Below are 23,060 nucleotides of genomic sequence, written 5' to 3'. Positions count from 1 at the left end.
CACATTCATGGAGAGCGATATAGAACAGATACGGTTTAATAAGTTACCCTTGGGGCACTTTAGTGGAAATTGGATCTACAGCAAACCATGAGGCTGTCATGGTAAATATGAAAGTATTAGTAAGCCAGGTAAGGAGTGAAATACACAGTTTGGTTTATTTTGGTAGATTGGAGATGCTTTCCTATAAGACCTTGAATCATGTTATGAGAGGTTCATTCACCTGTTCCTCTTTTGCAAGACTGTTGGCAAATATCATAACTCAGTTTGATTCCACACAATATACATATTAAGTACCTACTATGTGAGGCCATTTTACTTATCTTGCAACACCAAAGTTCTCTACGCAAAGGAGGCTCCAGGACTCCTGAAACTACAGAAAGTTCATGAATGTCTCTTTAAAATTTTTTTTAAAGATTTTATTTATTTATTCATGAGAGACACACACACACACACAGAGAGAGAGAGAGAGAGAGAGAGAGAGATGCAGAGACACAGGCAGAGGGAGGAGCAGGCTCCACACAGGAAGCCTGACATGGGACTCGATCCTGGGTCTCCAGGATCTCCCTTCTCTGGTCATGCAACATCAATCTGGACTCAAACAAAAGGATTGGCTAAGTTAGTCTACCTTAGGCACTTGGCTGAATTGGAAGGCTCAGGGACTGACCCATCTCTTTTAGCCCTGTCCACTTGATGTTCATTTACTATTACTGCTTATAAATCAACTATTTCATTTCCTTGGCTAGATTTGCCTTGAATTAAGGGAATCATCAAGAGAAACAATTTTAAGTACACACACACACACACACACACACACACATCCATATTGTAATTTAAGACAACATACAACTGGCTTAGCCATCTTGTTCATTCATGCATGCATTCAATCAGTATTTACTGTCTTACCTGGTACCAGGCTCTGGAATTAAGGACATAAGTAAAGTAAATCTTGTCTTTGAGGCCCTCATAATCTAATAGAAGAAAAAGACATAGAAGCACAGGATCGCAATATAGCAAGTTAAACACGAAGAAGTAAATAAGTTAAGAATTTAAGAGAGAGCAATTTCTCCTGGAGGTTAAAAAAAAAAGCAGGAAAGAGTTCATGTAGAAATGAACTAAAGAATAAGTTGAGACACAACAGATGAGCAATAACACTTAAAACATGGGACTCTCTACAGGGTTGCTTTTCATTCCTGAAAGCATTCACTCAACAAATATTATCCAGCACCTAGCTATGCACTGACTTCCTGACTTTCAACTCTGTGATGGTAATAATGCATAGTCAAAGCACCCATGGGGTGCTGCCCCCTTCTCCAGACTGAAAAAGATAATTTACATTGCAAACATCCTGGTTGGGGTGGAGGGCACTTTACGAGCAGAGGTTTGTGAGCTTATGACTTTATAAGACAAGTTAAAGTCTATTCCCATGTCTGGCAAAGTGAAAGCCAGCCTTTGATATGAGCTGTCAGGAAGGCCCATCTAACCCCCAAATCTCTTGCTAGAACTCTGTCATCCACTCAAAGGTGGGCCATGAGGATTAATAAAAGTCTTACCTTGAAACGTTCATGTTCATATGCCTTGAAATGCCAGTATATGAATCTGGCTATTACTGCTCATAACTTGTGTGTTTTCTAATTCTCCTCTCTGAACAGTTGCTAGACTCTCCCTGCTTTGGAACCCACTTTGCCTGCACTTATGAAAAGCCAGCAGTACCCAGGAATTGATGCCTGTCCGTGGCGCTGAACCAAAGTCTGGCCGACCACTGATGGGTGCAGGGGTGGGAGCAGAGTGTGAAAGCTCCAATTCCCTTGGCTCCAGCTGGGTCAAGTCTCCTTAGCCCACCTCCCACCTTCAAGCAGGCCAGGAGTGGGGGAGACTGCCCTCTGCAGGGCTTCACCTTACTTGGCTTCTTCCTCTGCCCTGTCCAGGGGTCCCACTGATCTCCCCTGGGGAGCACTTCCTCAGGGAGCCTGACCTACAGGCACGAACAGAGGAGGTGCTGCACCAGGGAGCCACAGAAAGAAAATGGAAAGGCCTGGAAAATAAATTCCCAGTGCTTGATAGTGTTGCCTTGGGAAAACCCTTTGAGAGTTTTCACCAGTGTCAGTATTGCTAGTACTGCTACTCTTCTACATTCCTACCCAGACCTGTAACTGGCCAACAACCATGGCTGCCATCCACTGTGCCTTTTGATGAGGGCCACGCACATGTTTTCTTATTTAATCCTCACAACAACACTGTGAGGTGGGCATTACTTGTGTTCTACTTTACAGGGAGTAAACTGAAGCTTAATTAGGTGACCAACTGGACCATAGGCCACAAACCTGGCCGGGGAGAAAGCCAGAACCAGTCCTAAGTCTCTCTGGCCAGGGACTGAACTTTTCATCACCATACCGTTGAGGCTGAGAGAGGGGGCTTCATTTAAGCATATGTTTCTATATTCATTCTGTTTTTGTGTTCTTTCTTTTCACAAAATATCACCTTCTCCAAGGGCTTCTATGGATTAAAAGTAGATCTCTGCACCAGAAGGGAGGCCCAGCGCAGCAGGTCAAAGCCTGCCTGCACTCCCCATTGGAGCTGTCTTTCCACCATAGCACCAACCTCCTCCCACAGGGCTTCCAAAGGAAACCAGGAAGTCACATTTCTCCTCACACAGTGTTTCTGCTATCACCCTGAGGGGAGTAAAGAATCCTATGAGATCCTACTCTGAAAGCGGGCACAGCAACCCAGTCTTCTCAGGGAGACTGCACCAACTTGAACCAAAAATAAGCTTTATCGTTGGCTCTTTATTCACTTAACATTTCCTTAATAGTGATTTTTGGAACCTCAGCTAGGCATCAGGTTCCATGCTAGGCCTAGGGTTACCAATTATAAAATAAAAACAACAGCCTAGCCCCTATCCTTAGATAAGGTAATGGTCTAATTTGTCGAGGAGACAGGTAGGTAAACTGGGGATACAATGTAGGAAGCCCTGAAAATGCGAAGCAGTAAGGAGTAAGACTGCCTGGGTTTTAGTTCTGGGTGGGTTTGGCACTGAAGTGCTCTGGGGTTATTTTAAAAACCATAAGCTTCAGTCTTCTCAGCCATATAATGTGGATAATAGGACTTACCTCTTGGGGTTGTTGGAAAGATTCAACAACAAATATATGCAAAATGTGTTTCTGGTTAGCTCTTGAATAAATGCCAACCTTTACAACATTGGGAAGTTGACTTAACACTTTCCTCCTCAGCTTCACAATCTGAGCTGAACACATATTCCAAACCTCTGATCTGCCAATCAACAGAGGTTGCCTCAAAACTCCAAGAAGCATTCTGGAGATGAGGGAGAGAAAAACATCAACCCTCAGAGGGCTTCCTGTAAAGCCTGGAAAACAATATACACAGCATGTGTGAGTCAGCACTGAGTTGTATGGTGCCTACTCTTCCAACTGGAACAGGGGTGGGTCTGGGAGTGACCCACAAGGGCTAGAATAGTGACGAGAGTCTCCCATAGAAGTGGGATTTGAGCTGTGCTTTGAAGAACGTATGGAACTCTACCAATGTAGGCCCCATATGGACCCAGGAACAAGCATGGGGTATTGGTGAACAAGATAAGAGATTAGAGTAAATCCTGTTAAGGGTCATTTAGAATATAATTTTGATTTTCAGGGTCCCCTAAGTCAGTGGATGAAAACATCAGGTCATTCTTTGCCCACGGTCCCAGCAGCCACCCTTGCCTCAGATGTCTCTTCTCAGAAACCCACTCCTCCAAGTAGCAGCCACTAGGGTCACTCATTCCCAGCTGTTTCCAGACCTTCTAAGAATTCTAGACTCCATGACCAACCAGTGTCCACAGAGTTTGAAACATACTGCTTGATAGGGCAAGGACGCCCCAACAAAGTAGCCCATCAGACCTTACTAGTGTTCCACATGCCAAATAAAATAGAAAAAGCAAATCAACACTCCAAATCTTACCCAAAGGAGAACAAATGAAGCAGCCATAAGAAAACGGGTGTGATCCTTCAAAGAGAGTTGGAAAAAAGCTCTCCTTCAAAGAAAACCACTCTCCCTGCTCAGTTTCCTTTGGATGCAGTGATTTCAGGGTGGGGTACATCTATTTATTATTAGCAGTTGCAGGCATAAGCAATGGAACTGGAAACCATATGTCCCACCTGAACTATCCCTTCCCAGTTACTTGTAGCTACTTATCTGGCTCCAACAAACAGCACATATTACACTTGTGCCTATATAAACAAGTGAAAAAAGTCTAATTTCCTGATAGGAAATTCCTGTGTGATTAGTCAGCAACTCCAGTCTCTGCTCTGTCACTAACTAGCACCGTGACCTTTAGTAGGTGCTCCTCTCTTCATCTCCATTTACCACAACCTTAGGCCAGGCCACTATGTCCTTCTCTTGGACCACAGCAGCTTCCAACTAATCTCTGTCTCCGCCCAAGTATTCCCCACCCTGGAGACCTTTAGTGTAGAAATCTTCCTAAAATCCCAAATCTGGTTAACTCTCTCCTCCCCAAAATTTCCAACATCTTTTCATTTACTTTTGGATACAATTAAAATACCTCTGTATAACTTACAAAGTCACGCTCTGGCCCCTCCTTACCATTCTAGACTCAAACCTCCCCCTCCCTCATCTGGAGTCCTTTGTTCCAGCCATGTTTAACTGTCCGTGTTACCCAATATAATACTAATAATAACCAACTTTCACTGAGTGTTTTCTTTGTACTAGATACTATTCTAAAGACTCTTCATGCATTACTGATTTGTTACAGAGCTAGTAGGTAACAATTATGATTACCTCCATTTCACAAATGAGGAAACCAAGATGTAGAAAAGCTAAATAATTATCCAAAGTCACCTGACAAGTAAATGGTAGATCCTAATGCCCCAGGCTTATCACCCCCTCTTCTTATCTCCATGTCTCTGTAAGTGAGGTTCTCTCAGCCTGGAAGACCATTTGCTCTCTCTTCCTTTCTCTTCCCTACCCTTTCTTCACTTGGCTAACTCCAAATCTTCATATGAGCAACCCCAAGTATGTTTTTTTCCCTCTGGGTTTTCCCTCCCCAGACTGCCCTCTTCCCTCAGTGGTAGTCCCCAAAGACGGCACCCAATGATGAATGATGCTTTCCAATAGCCTGCCCTGATGTAGTTGCCCTCACATATTGAATCTCAGATGACCCTGTGACTCACAACAGAGTATGGTAGATGTGATCTTGAGTAACTCCTGGGCCTCAGTCATAAAAAGCCTAACAGCTTCCACCCAAATATCTTGGAACACTCACTCTGGAGCAAATCAGAATATATGTAAGAAGTGCCTCATGCTATAAGGAAGCCAAATTAGCCACATGGAAAACGAAGTGGAGCTAGAAAGATGCCCAGCCAGTTCTCAGCTATTTTAGCCATCAAAGGCCATGCACCAGATATGTGATAAAGAAACCATCTTGGGGGCACCTGGATAGTACAGTTGGTTAAACATCCAACTCTTGATTTTGACTTGGGTTGTGATCTCACAGCATGGAGTCTGCTTGAGATTCTCTCTCCCTCTGCCCCTCCCCCTGTTCATACTCTCTCACTTTCTCTCTCTCTCTCGCTCTCAAAATAAATAAAATCTTTTAAAAAAATAAAGAAAGAAGAAAAGAAAAGAAGAAAAGAAAAGAAGAAAAGAAAAGAAAAGAAAAGAAAAGAAAAGAAAAGAAAAGAAAAGAAAAGAAAAGAAACCATCTTGGATGTCTAGCTTGGTTGAACCTTCAGTTAACACCAGCCCCTCCCACCACCTGACTACAACTGTATGAGAGACCCCAAGAGGGAAACATCAACCCACTGAACATCAAGCCCCATCAACCCACTGAACTTTGATTTGTCATTTTAAGCCACTAATCTTCAATATGGTTTTGTTGAGCAGGAATAGATAACCAGAACAGTGGGGATACAGTACTGAACAGGAGATTGTGTCTACTCCCAAGGAAGTCTTAGTCTAATGGCAAAGATTGTCAAGAAAACAGGCAAGTACAGTATGGTATGATGAGTTTGGGTGGTGGAGAAAGAGTAAGGGAATGACAGTTCAGTCCTTAGCACAGCCAAGCTAAAAATCGACAAAAGAAAGCCATATGGTATGGTTGATAAAAGCAATTGCTGGGCTTTTGAGTCAGATGAAGTTGTTTGAATCCTGGCCCTATACTTGCTTTCTGAGTGACTCAAGGAAAATTTCTCAAACTTTCTGAGCATCATGTTCATCATTTATAAAATGGGGATAATAATGGTTAGTTTAGAAGGTAGTTGTAAGGGTTAAATTAAGTACTGTTTGTAATATTCATCACATAGACCATTATATGGTTACATTCTATATATAATACATATATCACATGTGACTAAATATACTTACAGTTAATCACTGAAAAAAGAATATATCCCAACAATAACCTGGGCTTGTCAAAGCTCACATCAGACTAACAGCAGAAAGCTCCCTCTACACATGGAACTTGTCTCCATGCTGTACATTTTATGACTAAACCATTACTTATATTTCACTTACTTGAACGCTCATATTTTGGAAAGAGAGTGAAGAGGGGGATTATTATACTTTGGTGTATACTACACAAGATTCTGGACTGGCCATTCTTGGAGGGCAGGAAGTGAAATCGTGTTCGGGGCACCTGGGTGCCTCAGTGGTTGAGCATCTGCCTTTGGCTCAGGGCATGATCCCAGGGTCCTGGGATTGAATCCTGAATTTGGGCTTCCCAAGGGAGCCTACTTTTCCCTCTGCCTAAGTCTCTGCCTCTCTCTCTGTGTCTCTCATAAATGAATAAAATCTTAAAAAAAAAAAGAAATCATGTTCGTCTTCATTCCCCATGCTGATAATAGCACCTACTGTATGGTAGCTGCTTCCTAAACATAAGTTGAATGAATTATTAAATGAATGGAAAAGAGAACTCACAACAACTGAACACATACTAAGTGCCAGTACTAGGCTGAGCACTTTACCTGGAATATCTCACTGACTTCTCATAACCACCGTATGACATAGGCACAGTTACTTCTGATTGAAACCATTCTCCAGCATTCAACACCTTGCTTAATATTACTTGGTTTATAGTATTAGGCTGATCTATTTCAGAAAGCAAAAGTGTGGCTTGCATTGCCTGGCTAGAGAGAAGACTCTTGCTGTCATGCAGAGCTTACCTTCCAATGTTATATAACTATGTGAATAGCTTTCAAAAGCTAAAATGAGCTGGTGAAGGCAATGTAGCTGACATAAGTGCCCAGTAAGTAGAGTAGAATGAGGGCCAGCTATGTGGATCCCTTCAAGACCATAACTGAATTCTCAATTTATGTATGACAGGAATCCCAATCTGGGAGACCAAGCTAGATGTCAGGAGACAAAGAGTCTCTCTACTAAAAGAGAAGTCTCTGCATTTTATCTCCCTGTCAAAGGGGAATGTACCTATGTCAGTCTGGGTTCAGTTAGGAGGCAGAAACCACATAGTATTTCCAACAGGGAGAGTTTAATGTAAAGAACTATGAGACTGTGATAGGAGCATAATTATCAGATGTAAAGAGAACTATCAAGAGTGCTTTAGGGCTGAAGGAGAATATCCAAGGAAAGACAAATTTGAAGTGGAGGCCTCGTCCCAAGGCTGGGCTTCAGATTTCACTGGAGAAGATGTGGTTGTTGCTACCGGATGGTGGGGAAGTTCTCTGGGCTGCCCAGGCCAGAGCTGGTCCCCAATTGCTGGGCAGGCAGGAAGCAACTCCTCAGAGTACACACAAGCTGAGGTTGGTAGGCAGATATGCAGAGGGAGTAGGGGCACCACTGCAGGCCTGGAGCATACAGAGCCACGCAGGGAGGGCCACAAGAAGGTGGTCACTGGGCCTGCATTGTCTCCAAAAGACTGCACATTCTGAGCAAACAGCTAGGACAGAACACCATTGTCTGCACAGATCCACACCACTGACCACCTGTTCAGCAAGAGCAAGAAAGGGAAACCACAGTGCACCAGAAACTAGGAAGAAAAGCTGACAATTTCCTCTTCAAGTTCCCTCCTTTGCCCTCTACTGAGACAACTTATCATTCTCAGCATGTAAAAGAAATGCTTAGAGTCCAGTCTATCATCACACTGAAGGGTGCAGTTGGAGCTAAGAGGTCATAAAGTAGTAACTGACACAGTATGAAAGGAAAACAAATTAATACTTCATATGGAGAAGAGAATGAGCAGGTACTCTTTCCCTCCTACTACAAAACCACCGTGAGGCATACTCCTGGTAAGATCTCTGCACAGGGGCTCTGTCTCTGACAGTAGCACACAAAAGTGGGCATGGATTTAGGTGCCAAATTTACCCTTCCTGGTAGCAACCTTAAGAGTTTGAAAACAGATCACAGAATGTTCTGATTCACCTCAGTGATTTCATATGGCTTTGTCACCACTGTTCTACCGACATGCTTTATCAAGTTAGATATAATTTCAGCCAAAACCACCTCCTATCCCCTTGAATATTTCTTATGTAATCAAAATGCAGGGGTGTCTATATGTAGTGATGCTCCCTCATACAATAAATGGAGACTCCAATGTCAAGAGTATCTGACAATTTTTAGAGTTCTATTTTGCCACTGCACTTAAATTTTGCCTGCTCTGGTCTACCAAAACTTGGTCAGGGCTTCTTTATTTGTGTTCTAATTGTTTTCCTGACCTTTGAGGACTACTTTGTGTCCAAAGAGGATTAGCTTAGTTTCCTGGGACCGCCGTTAACAAAGTTCTACAAACTTGGATGGCTCAAAATGACAGAAATTTATTCCCTCCCAGTTCTGGAGACTAGAATTTCTAAATCAAGGTGTCAGTGGGACCATGTTCTCTCTGAAGGCTCTAAGGGATGTTTCTTCCTTGCCTCTTGTTACCTTCTGGGGGTTGCTAGTAATCCTTGGTGTTCATTTACTCCTAGATGCTTACTCCAATCTCTGCCTCCATCATCACATGGCCCTTCCTTTGTGTGTATTCTGTCTCTGTGCCCAAATTTTTCTCTTCTTTAGAGACACCAGTGATTGGATTAAAGCCTTCCCTTACCCAGTATGATCTCATCAACATGATTACAGCTGCAAAGACCCTATCTTCAAATAAGGTCACATTCACAAGTATAGGGGATTAGAATTTAAAATAACCTGTTTGGGAGACATGATTGCACATACTAGAGAGCACTGCTTATCCTTCTGTTTTCTCTATACATAAATGTGACATGTGCAGAAACTATTTCACCATACATCCAGGAATCGCTAGGACTGGCTGAGAAGTGGAAAAGATAAAGAACTAGAACATTCTGGCTTCTAAAACCAACCACTATATTTGGTTGAGGTCCATACATTTCAGAAGTGGCAGGGAGAGAAGAATGTGTGCAATCCTGAGCAAAGGCATAACTTAGTGAGTAGATTTTTGTGTGTGGATATGCTTTTAGCCATAAATATAACTCCAAAAGTGTGGGAGAGGGGAATAGGCATTGATACCATTTTATGGGTCTATGGGCTGCCATTTCCAGGTTTTGTTTGTTTTCAGCTCATTTATGTTGCAAGATCACCTACTAGTTGTCTCACTAGTTTCTCTACCTTAAATGCTTCTCCTCACCTCTCCACATCTCTTCTATTTTAGGCATCCCATGTCCTAGATCTTCTGTGGAACTTTCCTTAACTTAGTCTTCAATTCATTCTACAAATATTCACTGAGTGTCATTATGTGCTAGGCACATTGCTTGGTGCTTAATGATGAGTAATGCTTAATGATGAGTAAAAATGGATTCAGTCTCATCTCTCATTGTGCTTATAATCTAGTGAGAGAAATAGATACCAAATAGCCAGACAAGTATAATACGATCACAAGTGATACAAAATAGAAATGCAACATGCAATCATAGTCCCCAGTAGGAGGACTTGACCTAGTCAGTGATGTCAGGCAAGGCTTTCCTGAAGAAGAGAATGCTTGAGCTGAGATCTGAAGGATGGGTAGAGGTTGCATAGGTGAAGAGGACAGAAGAGGAGAGTGCAGGTAGAGTAAAATAGCATGTGCAAAGGCCCTGTGGCGAGCAGGAGCTTGGGAACTAAAAAGGTCATGGGGAGGGAGGACAAGTAAAGACTGCTGGAGAGGTTAGTGGAGACATGTTGAGACTTGTAAGTAGCTCTGTCTTTATCCTTTCTCCAAAGAGCAATGGAAAGACATGGAAGATTAGGTGGATTAGTTGTTGGTTCATCTTTCTGAGGATTGACAAGGGCTGCTTCACCTAGAGGGGAACTCAGGACAAAGATCAGAATTAGTGACAAACATCTACTTGGGCTGACATAGTCTACCTCTTCTAAACTCATTATTCTCTATTATGTGTATCCTCCTTACTTGGTTACCATCTGTATGAAACCTTAAGCAAGCTACTTGTTTGAGTTTTTGCTTCCTCTTCTGAAAAGGAAGATATTAATAATAGTTACCTTAGAGAACTTCTGGGCAAATTAAATTAAATTAAATCATGCACATAAAACACTTAGAAAAGCATCTGATACATAGCATGGCCTCGGAAATATTAGGTGCTATTTTTTATTATTACATCTTAAGCTTTAATTATCTATTTATTTATTCTTTTATTACTTATGCCATATAATCAGCACTCCATTTTAATTTTGAATCATACCTTTTAATTGTGCACTTCTTAATTTTAACTCTTCAATTAAGACTGAAATCTCCTTAAAGGCAAAAACTGATTGTTCTCTTATCATCTAATATGCCGCTAATCTAAAATCTTGTTCACCAATTAGATCTTCAGAGTTTGCTCAGTCTCTGCTCTCATTTATTTTGAATCATGGAGGCAGCATAGAAAGGCAGAAGAATGATATGGGCTGGTGGAAAAGGTAGGGGGAGGGAATGTGTTCTAATCATGAACATTGACCTCCAGGGTTGAGTGGTCCAAAGAGCAGCTGCCAAGAAGGTGTGTTTAGAAACCCCTCAGGACCCAGAAACAGAAGTAATCATCATCATCATCAGATTTAACATCCTATGAGTATCTACTATTAGCACCAAATTAGCTCTTAATCCTCACAACAACTCTGTGAGGGTGGTATTATTCTATGACTCCATTTCACAGTAAGGAAAAGTACAGTAGTGTGGACAGCTTAAGCACCCAGTGTGACACAGCCCTCATGCACATAGGAAAGGCACAACATTGAAGGCATATAGCGGACTTGTTGTTTCTATCCCATCCTTGGGTCTGAGCAGGATATCCCTTAGCCTTGCCTAGTCCTCCAAGTCTCCCCTGCAGCAGGCCTGAACCACAGGCAGCAGTGTGCTGCCCAGGTCAGACAAGGTTGTGTTCTGCTCCACCTAGCTAGAGGCTTAAGGCAAATCACCTGAATTCTCCATTTGGTATTTCCTCATCTGAAAATGGAACAGTGAAAAGAAAGGACTTTCATCAGTGTAGAAGTGAACTGCAGCTGTTCTCCCTATTAACCTCCTCTCAACTGTTGGGGTGAGGTCAGACAATCTTCTGTGCCATACATTTCCTGGGTTTTCCTGGCTTCCATATTCTCACAGTATCCCTTGTAGCTACTGACTTGTTTTAATTGCTGTGCTTGTACAGTACACTGTGCATTTTGGCATCTGATAAAAAGTTAAATTAGGAAAACTTCATGTGGCATCACTGCATTTATTTTGGCTTCTAACTTGCAGAAGAGATCCTCTTTTTAGGTCTTAGTATTTTTCTAAAATCAAGGATGAAAAGAAAAGCAAGCCAAGCCGCTCTAAGTTGAATTGACAGAGAGCTCAAGGAGGACATAAATGAGTATTTTAAGCACTGATTAGGTAACAATTAAGGGAAGTGGGATGGTCATGCACCATTTAACATGGTGGCACTCCCAGGTTCAGGTTCAACACCAACCAAACCTGTCTAGGATTTACTAGGTGTAGCAGAAGAAAATGCCACCTACAGGACAAACTGCGTTGGAAATAACAGTATGAATCCATAATTTTTTCCTCTTTAAAAAAAGAAGAAAGGGCAAAACAATAAGGATAGAAAGCAAATGGCCATGAGGAAATTCTGAGGGGTGAAGAAGTGTTCTAAAACTGGATTATAGTGATGGCTACATAAATTTGTGAAAGCTCATCAAGCTGTACAATTGAAATGGGTGATTTCAACCTCTGAATGATTTCCAGATCAGAAAGAGTAAGAGTAAGATAGGATAGGAGGGCATGAGGAGAGGGTGTAAACAGAGCATGGGGTTGATTTTAAATTTCATGTTGGGTGAGAAGAAGGGTATCACAGAGCCCCAATACTGGGTTTTAAAGCCCAAGTAGGATTAGAAGAATGTCCTTGAATGGCAGTTGCCCAGAATTAGCAAGTTGGAAACTGAAAGGTGAGGAAAACATCCATAGGGGACCAGGGAGGGTAAAAGGAAAGATGGTCCATCATGAAGAATTGGAACCCGAGGAGATGAAGAGAGTATCCCCACAGAGGGATGTCACAGTGTGATATGTCTGAGCCAGAATGGTATGAAGAGGGTATGTTTGAAGGGGGACTATCATGGGATATTAGGGCCCAAGCAGATATGTCTATGCTATGAGATGATAGCCTGGCACAAGGTATCAGAGTCTAAGCAGGGTGATATCCCCACAGAGAGGTAACCTGGAGTAGGGTAGTGGAACCTGAGCAAGGTAGGGAAGGCATCCACACCTGAAGGCAGCCGAGGATGAGAAATCCAAAATCAACTAGGGTAAATGAGATGTCCAAGCATGGGGGTAATTTGACACAGTGTCTGAGCACCCAAATGGAGTTATAAAGTCATCTACTCAGAGGTAGGGTTAGTAGCAGTTATGGGATATTGGTTATATACAGAAAGATTGATGAAAAAAAAGAAATTAATATGAAAGCTAATAAGAGCCATCACTATTAGAGAAGGAAATTAGAAAAACAGAAAGGATGAAAACTAGAATAAACCCTCTGCTGTTAGAGATTGGAATTGGAAATATTGGTATGAACTCATGTTTTCCAATACAGAGAGATAGAGAAATAAGAGACAAATGTGAACATATGTCTATATGTATATGTAATTTATATGTACACAAACATATGTATTTTTTAACTCTGTCCACTGAGAGGAACTAAGAACAATGACATCTCATTAGCAATGACCATACATAGCGCTCAGATGTTGGTTTCTAAATGCTATTATATACTAAAAGGAACAAGGAGGGCCCCTTGAAGAATGACTCTTCCCAAACTGTAGGGGGAAAGTACAAAAACTGCCTGGAATGAATGCCTTGTGGTGTCAGAAATAAAGTATTCAAAGAATGATGGAGATAAATCAAAGGACACAGAAGCCAGCTGAAGGGGGGGCGCTCTCATTTGGCCAAGTTTGGGATAATTTAAGCATCAGCATAAATAACAAGTAAAACAGGAAGCCATAAATCCATACTGATATAAAGAAATAAATTGAAAGCTTCACGAAGAGGGGGTATTTATATTCTTACAAACCATCTCTCCATAAAAGTTACTAATTACAAAAGGAAAAAGGTAACTGCGTAGTGAAGAAGCTCACAGATACCACTATAATCAAATGATCAAAGTGACCATATCAGTAATGAGAAAATCAAAACCAGGAGCCACTTCATAAACTTCCAAGTGAAGAACACAGCATCAATTCTCTCATATTCAGTTAAAAGTGCATAACCCAAATCTAATCATAGGAACACATTAGATTCCAAATTGAGGAATATGCTACAAAATAAATGGCCTGCAGTTTAATAGAATCTGAATCAGATTGTAATAATGTGTCAATGTTAACTTTCTGATTTGGGTGGTCACAATTAGGTTAGGTAGGAGAACATACTTGTTTGCAAGAAATATAAACTAAAGTACTCAGGGATGATGAAAACATTTTTTCCTCAAGTGATTTAGGGGACAAAAGATTCCTTGCTATACTTGCCACTTTTCTATAAACTTGAAATTGTTTCAAAATTATTTTTTAAAAATGAGTGGGGTTGTAGAGAGTCACAAGAGACTTACACCCTAACAATGAAAATAAGGGGATTAATCTACAAAATTACAGCTTAAAAAAAATCTATCAGAGATATGAAGAGACAAAGAAACCCAAACGAACTAAATTTCAGTGTTATAAGGGTTTCCTAGGAAATAAGGGAACCACAGAAGCCTTCATTTCTGACAGAGTAGTGAAGGATAAAAAATCTATGATATGGGAATAAGAAGAGCAGCTGAACTTCCAATGAACTTCTAATGGCTGTGTGTGGTAAGCTACAGAGCAAGTCTGCACCCACCTACCCATGTTTTCCTATGGCCTTCACCATATACACATGGGTAGTAACTCAAATGCTAGGGACAGGACAGGAAAGCTAAGAGAGATCTCCTCTAGTATGCAAGTCTTCCCCAAGCACACAGCTGCAGCCATGAAAAGAGAGCTGAAAGGAATCCCTCTGAGTACTCTTGGCCTTTAGGGAGAGTACTTCAGGGGACCTCCAAAGACTAGGGACAGAGCAGCAAGGCAAAGAGAAGTTTTCTTAGGTGCAGAAAGCCAGTAACATGACTGGAAAGCAAAGAGGACTTCCCAGAAACATATGCTGAGCAGCTGAGCTAGAAAGAGAGAAATTTCCATGGTTATGAAGCTGGTGGCTACATACAAAGCAAAAGATGATCTCTGTGGTCTTGCTAGTGTCAGATCCCAAGCTCTGCTAAAGGGAAAGTCCTTATCCTGTCCTTAAAATATTTGAAGCCAATGGTGATCCAAATCAAACTAAAATAGCAAAAATCCCAGACCTATATATTTTTTTTAAGATTTATTTTAGAGAGACAGAAAGAGTAAGCAAGCAGTGGGATAGAGGCGGAAAGGGAGAGAGAGAATCCTCAAGCAAATTCCCCAGTGTGTGGAAAGCCTCATGTGAGTGGAAAGCTTGATACCAGGACCCTGAGATCATGACCTCAGCCAAAATCAAGAATTGGCTGGTTGGCCACTTATCCAACTGAGCCACCTAGGCATCTTACCCATACGCATTTTAAATTTCAGCCTCCTATTCAGTGTGCCCTTTGTCGAGGATAAATATTACTCTGATTTCTATTTTCTATTATATATATATATATATATATATACATATATATATAATGTCCAGCATGTAATCTAAAATTATGAGGCACATAAAGCAAAAAAATATGATCCATTATAAGAGAGGAAATAGTCAATAAAAGCAGGCACAGAGTAGGCCTAAACTTTGCAATTATCAGAGATTTTAAAATATTGTTGAAAAAATAAAATAAAAAATAAAATATTGTTGATGAATATGACAAAGGAACTAGTGTAAAAAGTAAACACCATGTCTAAACAAATGAGGAATTTTAGCAGAAAGAAAGAGAGAAAGAAAGAAAGAAAGAAAGAAAGAAAGAAAGAAAGAAAGAAATTGCTAAAAATAAATGTTATCAGAAATGAAGAAGTCATTTGATGGTCTTAACAGAATTATGGGCACAGCAGAGGAAATAATCAGTAAACTTAAAGATATCTCAATAGAAATTATCCAAACTAAAACAGAAATAGAAAAATGGAGGGAGGTGATAAAATAGCATCAAAGATGCTGGGAGAGGACACCTGGGTGGCTCAGTGTTTGAGGGTCTGCCTTCTGCTTGAGATGTGATCCCAGGGTCCTGGGATTGAGTCCTGCACTGGGCGCCCAGCAGGGAGCCTGCTCTTCCCTCTGTCTTTATCTCTGTCTCTCTCTGTGTCTCGAATGAATGAATGAATGAATGAATGAAATAAATAAATAAATAAATAAATAAATCTTTAAAAAAAGATGCTGGAATGATATCAAATGGTCTACCATATTTGTATTTGAAGTCTCAGAAAAAGAAGAGAGACAGGATGAGACAATATTTGAAGAGGTAGGTAATAGATACAAATTTTCTAAAATTGATTAAGGAAATCAACCCACAGACCATAGCAGCTCAGTGAAGTCCAAGCAGAATAAATACAAAGAAAATCACACATAGACATATCACAGTTAAAATGCTGAATACTGGGACACCTGGGTGGCTCAGTGACTGAGCATCTGCCTTCAGCTCAGAGCGTGGTCCCACGGTCCTGGGATCAAGTCCCACATCGGGCTCCCTGCATGGAGTCTGCTTCTCCCTCTGCCTCTATCTCTGTCTCTGTGTCTCTCATGAACAAATAAAATCTTTAAATAATAATAATATAATAAAATGCTGAAAACCAAAGATAAAAATAAAAATCTTAAAAGCATCCAAATTAAAAAGAACAATTATGAATTACAGTTCACTTCTTATCAGAAACAGGGGAGGTCAGGGGCACCTGGGTGGCTCAGTGGTTGAGGGTCTACCTTCCGCTCAGGTTGTGATCCTGGGGTCCTGGGATGGAATCCTCCATCAGACTCCCTACAGGGAGCCTGCTTCTCCCTCTGCCTTTGTCTCTGCCTCTCTCTCTGTGTCTCTCATGAATAAATAAATAAATAAATAAAATCTTAAAAAAAAAAAAGAAGAAACAATGGAGGTCAAAAGACAATAGAAAATTTCCCTTAGACAGCTAAAGAAACTTGTCCACCTAGAAATCTGCATATATTGCAAACCTGAAGGTAAATTAAACACATTTTCAGACAAAGCTGGGGGAATTTATGTTCATAAAGCATTCTTTACAAGAAGGGAAATGATACAGACTGAGTGTAGATCTACAAGGAGGAATAAGAGCCCCAAAGACCATAAATATAAAACTAAATATAAAAGACATCTATATGTTTTTTAAAGACCATTTGTTGTTTACGGAATACAATAATGACATTGCACAACATATAGCATGATAATCAGGGCTCAAAGAATGAGAGTTTAGTAAGTGAAATTATAGTGTATAAGAGTCATGCATTGTTTGAGAACTAGAATAATGTTATTTAAAGATAAATTGTGCAAAACTAAAGATAATTGTAATCTCTAGAAAATCACTAAAAGCAACAGGTGATGTTTAGCTAAAAAGTCAATGGCATAGGGATCCCTGGGTGGTGCAGCGGTTTGGCGCCTGCCTTTGGCCCAGGGCGCGATCCTGGAGACCCGGGATCGAATCCCACATCGGGCTCCCGGTGCGTGGAGCCTGCTTCCCCCTCTGCCTGTGTCTCTGCCTCTTTCTCTCTCTCTCTCTCTCTCTCTCTCTCTCTCTCTCTCTCTCTCTGTGACTATCATAAATAAATAAAAAATTAAAATAAAATTAAAATAAAAAATAAAATAAAATAAATAAATAAAAAAGTCAATGGCATATTATTCAATTTGTCCAAAAGAAGGCAGGAGAAGAGGAACAGAGAAACAAATAATAGAAGGGACAAGCAGGAACAAAATGTCATCTAACCAAGATGTAGAATTAAACCTAAACATATCAGAAGTTACATTAAATATAAATGAGCTAGTCTCCAATAACAAAACAGAAATTTTCACACTGGAGCAAAAATATCCAAGTATATGCTATTTAAAAGAAATACACTAGAAATATATGGACACAAAGAGGAAGGAGGATTTAGAAAATTTTAAGAAACACACTCCAAAGCATGGGGACTCCTAAGAAGCAGGGTGTAGAGGACCACCTCATTTGTTTAGTTTTAAACTCAGTGCTATCCAGAAATCACGATGTGGGAATGGTGTGCCCCACTTCATCCTTCTGAGGAAATCCCTCAAGATCGAGGGGGAGTTGGGATGCTGGGAAGTCAACAAAGCAGCAAATGTCAACTCCATACCCATAACTAGCTACATTTCCTGATCAGCATGAGAGGACCGCTCCAACTACTTAGTATTTTTTTTACCAACACAAAGCACTTGACCTTTACTTTGGCATGTACAGTCTTATTTTGAGTAAATGTAAGACTTTTTTTAGGCTCTGGAAATAGTGAAAATAGCTCACAAACCTGTGAACTCTTAGAAAACTGAGGAAAAATCTCTGGTTTGAAACTAGAATTTGGAGGCTACACTAAGGTTTAACACTATATGAATATAAAAACATAAGAGTGGGTTTGTTTTCTCATTTTACTTCAACATGTAAGGAGCTTGGAAATTACCATTCCATCCTAACAAGAAGTTAAAGCTAAACACACTGAAAAATCAACAGCTCTTCTAGGATCTATAGGAGAGGTAAGGATACATGTTAAACTGCTGCCCTCAAGTTTGGTGAGTGATAGGTGAATATAGGAAGTCATGGCTTCCCAGGGGAGAGACTCAAAACAGAAACCACTGTGGGAACCAGTGCCAGGGTAGGAAAAAGGAAAACCTAAACAGTAATTGATGAATGGCTGGATGTTCAGTGTGGACAACTCTGAGAATTTAAAACTCCAGAGGAGGGATCCCTGGGTGGCTCAGCGGTTTAGCGCCAGCCTTTGGCCCAGGGTGCAGTCCTGGAGTCCCAGGATCGAGTCCCGCATCAGGCTCCCAGTGTGGAGCCTGCTTCTCCCTCCTCCTGTGTCTCTGCCTCTCTCTCTCTCTCTCTCTCTCTGTGTGTGTGTGTGTGTGTGTGTGTGTGTGTGTCTGTCATGAATAAATAATCTTTTAAAAAATAACAAAAAAATAAAATAAAATAAAACTCCAGGGGGACCCAGTCTATAGGAGAGCCTCACAATTTGTGAGATTTACCTCTAGGAGCTCAACCAGGTTCCCTCAATGAAAAGAAGAGAAAAAAAAAAGAAAAAAAAAGAAGAGAAAAATCTCTCTGTGCTTCTAACAGAGGGAGGAGAAAGGGAACCATGTGAAATATATCAGAGCATGCTGTTCTTCTTAGTAAGGCCTATCTTCAAGAAAAACTAGTTAAACAGAGCCTAACTTGCTAGGTTATTATCAGACCTGAAGGAAAGGAGGTGCTCAACTCCAGCCTACACTAGCCTTACATGTAGAAGGGAAATACCCAAGATCACCTACTCTAGCCATCCTGTCCCACCTATGGTAGGGGAGGAAAAAAAAACTGAGACACACCTTAAGGTTCACAGTCCAGAGACACAGGCTCACTAAAGGACTGAAACTTAATCACAGAGCCACAGATTACCTTACCACAACTTCCTAAAGGTCCATTATAGCACTAAAGGTCCTATATACTTAGGACATTACTAAAGGTCCATTATAGCACTTCCTTTCATTCAGTCCAGCTATCATGTCCAGCTATCAAGAAAAAATTACAAGACATACAAAAGGCAAAACACACACACAATTTGAGGACACAGAGAAGCATCAAAATCAAACATGGCAAAAATGTTGAAATTATCTGGCTGGAAATTCAAATAACTATGATTAATATGCTCAAGATTCTAATGGATAAAATAAAACAGACAGCATGCAAGAATAGATGGACAATATAAACAGAGAGATGTAAATCTTTAAAAAGAACAAAAATTAAATGCTAGAGATGAAAACCATTGTAAAAGAAATGGAGAATGCCTTTTATGGGCTTATCAATAGACCAGACATAGCTGAGGAAAGAGTATTTGAGCTTGAGGATATCTCAATACAAACTTCCAAACCTGAAAAGCAAGGAGAACACAGACTAAAAAAAAATTTAAAAATTCAAGTCCTGAAAATAAATAACTATCTAAATAGACCTATATCTATTAAAGACATTTTATCAATAGTTAATAACCTTCTAAAACAGAAAGCACCAGTTCCAGGTGAACTGAGTTCTCTTGTAAAGTCGATCAAACATTTAAGGAAAAAATTATACCAATACTCTAGAATCTCTTTCAGAGGATAGAAGAGGGAATATTTCCTAACTCATTCTAAGATCAGTCTTCCCATATTACCAAAACCAGACAAGGACATTACAAATATTTCCCATGAACATAGAGCAAAAATTCTCAACAAAACATTAACAAACCAAATATAACAATGTAAAAAAGAAAAGGAAAGGATTCTATACCATGACCAAGTAAGATTTATCCCAGTTGTTCAAGGCTGGCTTAATATTTGAAAATCAAGTAATGAATCCATCACAACAATAGTCTAAAGAAGAAAAATCACATAATCATATCAACAGATGCAGAAAAAAGTATTTAACAAAATCCAACGCCCATTCATGATAAAAACTCTCATCAAACTAAGAATATTGGGGAACTTCTTCAACTTAAAAGAGAATATATACCCCCAAAAAGTTCTACAGCTAACATCATACTTAATGGTAAGAAACTCAAAGCCTATCCACTAAGATCAAGAACAAGGCAAGGATGTCTCCTCTCACCAGATCTTTTCTTTTCTTTTTTTTTTTTAAAGATTTTATTTATTTATTCATGAGAGACATAGAGGCTTCCCTTGTGGATCCTGATGCGAGACTCAATCCCAGGACCCTGGGATCACCACCTGAGCCAAAGGCAGACCTTCAAACACTAAGCCCCCTAGGTGTCCCTCACCAGATCTTTTCAATATTATACTGAAAGTCCTTGCTAACTCAATTAGATAAGAAAAGGAAGTAAAAGATATACAGATTGGGGGGGACGCTTGGGTGGTTCGAGTCTCACATCAGGCTTTCTGCACAGAGCCTGATTCTGTCTATGCCTATGTCTCTGCCTCTGTGTGTCTCTCTTGAATAAATAAATAAAATCTAAAAAAAAAAAAGTATACAGATTGGGAAGAGAGAACTAAAACTCTCTTCGCTAACAGATGACATGATCGTCTATATAGAAAATCCAAAAGAATTGACAAAAAATCCTGGTACTCATAGCAAGTATAGAAATGGTACAGAATATAAGATTAATATTAAAAAGTTAATTGATTTCCTACATCCAGCAATGAACAAGTGGAATTTGACATTAAAAACATTAGGGCACCTGGGTGGCTTAGTTAGTTAAGTATCCAACTCTTGATTTTGGCTCAGAGTCATGAGATTAAGCCCCACATCAGGTTTCCCAGTCAGTGAGGATTCTGCTTCTCTCCCTCTCTCTCTTCCTTCCCTTCTGTCCCTCCCTCCACTCACACACACACTCTAAAATAAATTAATCCTTTTTAAAAACATACAATGAAAAAAAAAATAAAAAAAAATAAAACATACAATGTTATTTATATTAGTACTCAAAAAAAATAAAAAGCTTAAATATAAATCTAATGAAACATATACGAGCTCTATGTGAGGAAAACTACAAACTCTGATCAACAAAATCAAAGAACTAAATAAATGGAGAGATATTCCATGTTCATGGATAGAAGACTCAATACTTTGAAGATATCAATTCTTCCCAACTTGATCTATAGATTCTATGCAATCTCAATCCCATCCCAGCAAAATGCTGAGGAAGGGAAGAAACTGATCCCCAGGGTTACTACATTATTAAATTTAACAGTGCTCAATAACAACAACAAATCACAAGACATACAAATAAAAAAGTATGGTCCATTCAAAGGGGGAAAAAGATCAATAGAAATTGTCTCTGAAAAAGACCTAATGGCTGATCTATGAGACAGAGACTTTAAAATAACTGTCTTAAAGATACTCAAAGGACTACAGTAAGATTTGGAGAAAGTCAAGAAAATGATGTGTCAACAGAACGGAAATAATAATAAAGATACAGACAACCTAAAAAGAAACCAAAAAGAAAGCTGATAGCTGAAAAGTACAAGAACTGAAACTAAAAATTCATTTGAGGGATTCAAAGGCAGATTTGAGAAGACAGAAGAAAGAATCAGCAAACTTAAAGAGAGGAAATGGAAAGTATCAAGTCTGAGGAACAGAAAGAAAAAAGATTAAAGAAAAGTGAACAGAAAAAAAGAAAGAAAGAAAGAAAAGTGAACAGAAACTAAATCACCTGTGAAACACAATCAAAAAGACCAACGCACATTTTGAGGAGAAGGGGGGTTCCAGAAGGTAAAGAGGAAAAAGAGGCAGAGAGAATATTTGAAGATATAATGGCTGAAAACTTCCCAAATTTGATTAAAAGCATGAGTATAAACACCAAAAAAAAAAACCTTAAAGAACTCCAAGTAAGATGAATTCAAAGAGATTCACGCATAGACACAATCAAATTTTCAAAAGCAAAGACAGAGAGAATCTTAAAATCAGCAAGAGAGAAGCAAATCACCACATACAAGTGATCCCCAATAAAATTATCAGCAAGTTTCTCACCAGAAATTTTGGAGCCAAAATATAGTAGGCTGACAAAAATACAAAAGAGGGATCCCTGGGTGGCGCAGCGGTTTGGCGCCTGCCTTTGGCCCAGGGCGCGATCCTGGAGACCCAGGATCGAATCCCACGTCGGGCTCCCGGTGCATGGAGCCTGCTTCTCCCTCTGCCTGTGTCTCTGCCTCTCTCTCTCTCTCTCTCTCTCTCTCTCTCTCTCTCTCTGACTATCATAAATAAAAAAAAAAAATTAAAAAAAAAAATACAAAAGAAAAGGAAAGAAAAGAGAAGAGGGAAAAAAAAAAAAGAAAAAGAACGGTCAACCATGAATCCTGTCTGCAGTAAAAATATCCTTCAAAACTGTGGGAGAAATTAAGATGTTTCCAGGTAAACAAAAGCTAGGGATCACTAAGCCTGCCCTGCAAGAAATGCTCAAGAGATTCCTGCAAGGTAAAATAAAAATACACCAAATAGTAGCTCAAAACCATATGGAGAAATAAAGATCTTAATATAGGTTAATATGAAAAACAAGAACAATAACAAAACAAAAAGATATACAGGTAAAGAAAACAAAAAAAAAGATATACAGGTAAATACAATGGACAATTATAAAAGCTATCATTATTCTAACAATGGTTTGTAACTGCACTTCTGTTTCCTATATGGTTTAAGAGATTACTAAATTTAAAGAAAAAATTATTAATATAAAAGCTAAACATACTGTAACTTTGGTTTGTAATTCCAAATTTTCTTTTTTTACATAATTTAAGAATCCAATGTATTTAGAAGAATTATTAGTTTATGTTTTGGGGTACAAAATGTATAAGATGTAATTTTGTGACATCAACCAAAAGAGGTGGGAACAGAGCTATAGAAGAGCAGAGTAATTGTATGTTATCAAAATTAAGCTGGAATAATTTCAAATTAGAGTATTATAACTAAAGGATGTTAAATGTAATCCCCATAGTAACCACAAAGAAAATACC

The sequence above is a fragment of the Nyctereutes procyonoides genome, unplaced genomic scaffold, assembly GCF_905146905.1.
Source record: "Nyctereutes procyonoides isolate TBG_1078 unplaced genomic scaffold, NYPRO_anot_genome, whole genome shotgun sequence".
In the NCBI taxonomy this organism is placed as follows: domain Eukaryota; kingdom Metazoa; phylum Chordata; class Mammalia; order Carnivora; family Canidae; genus Nyctereutes; species Nyctereutes procyonoides.
The sequence above is the reverse complement of the archived record's forward strand: the minus strand, read 5'-3'. Positions refer to the sequence as shown.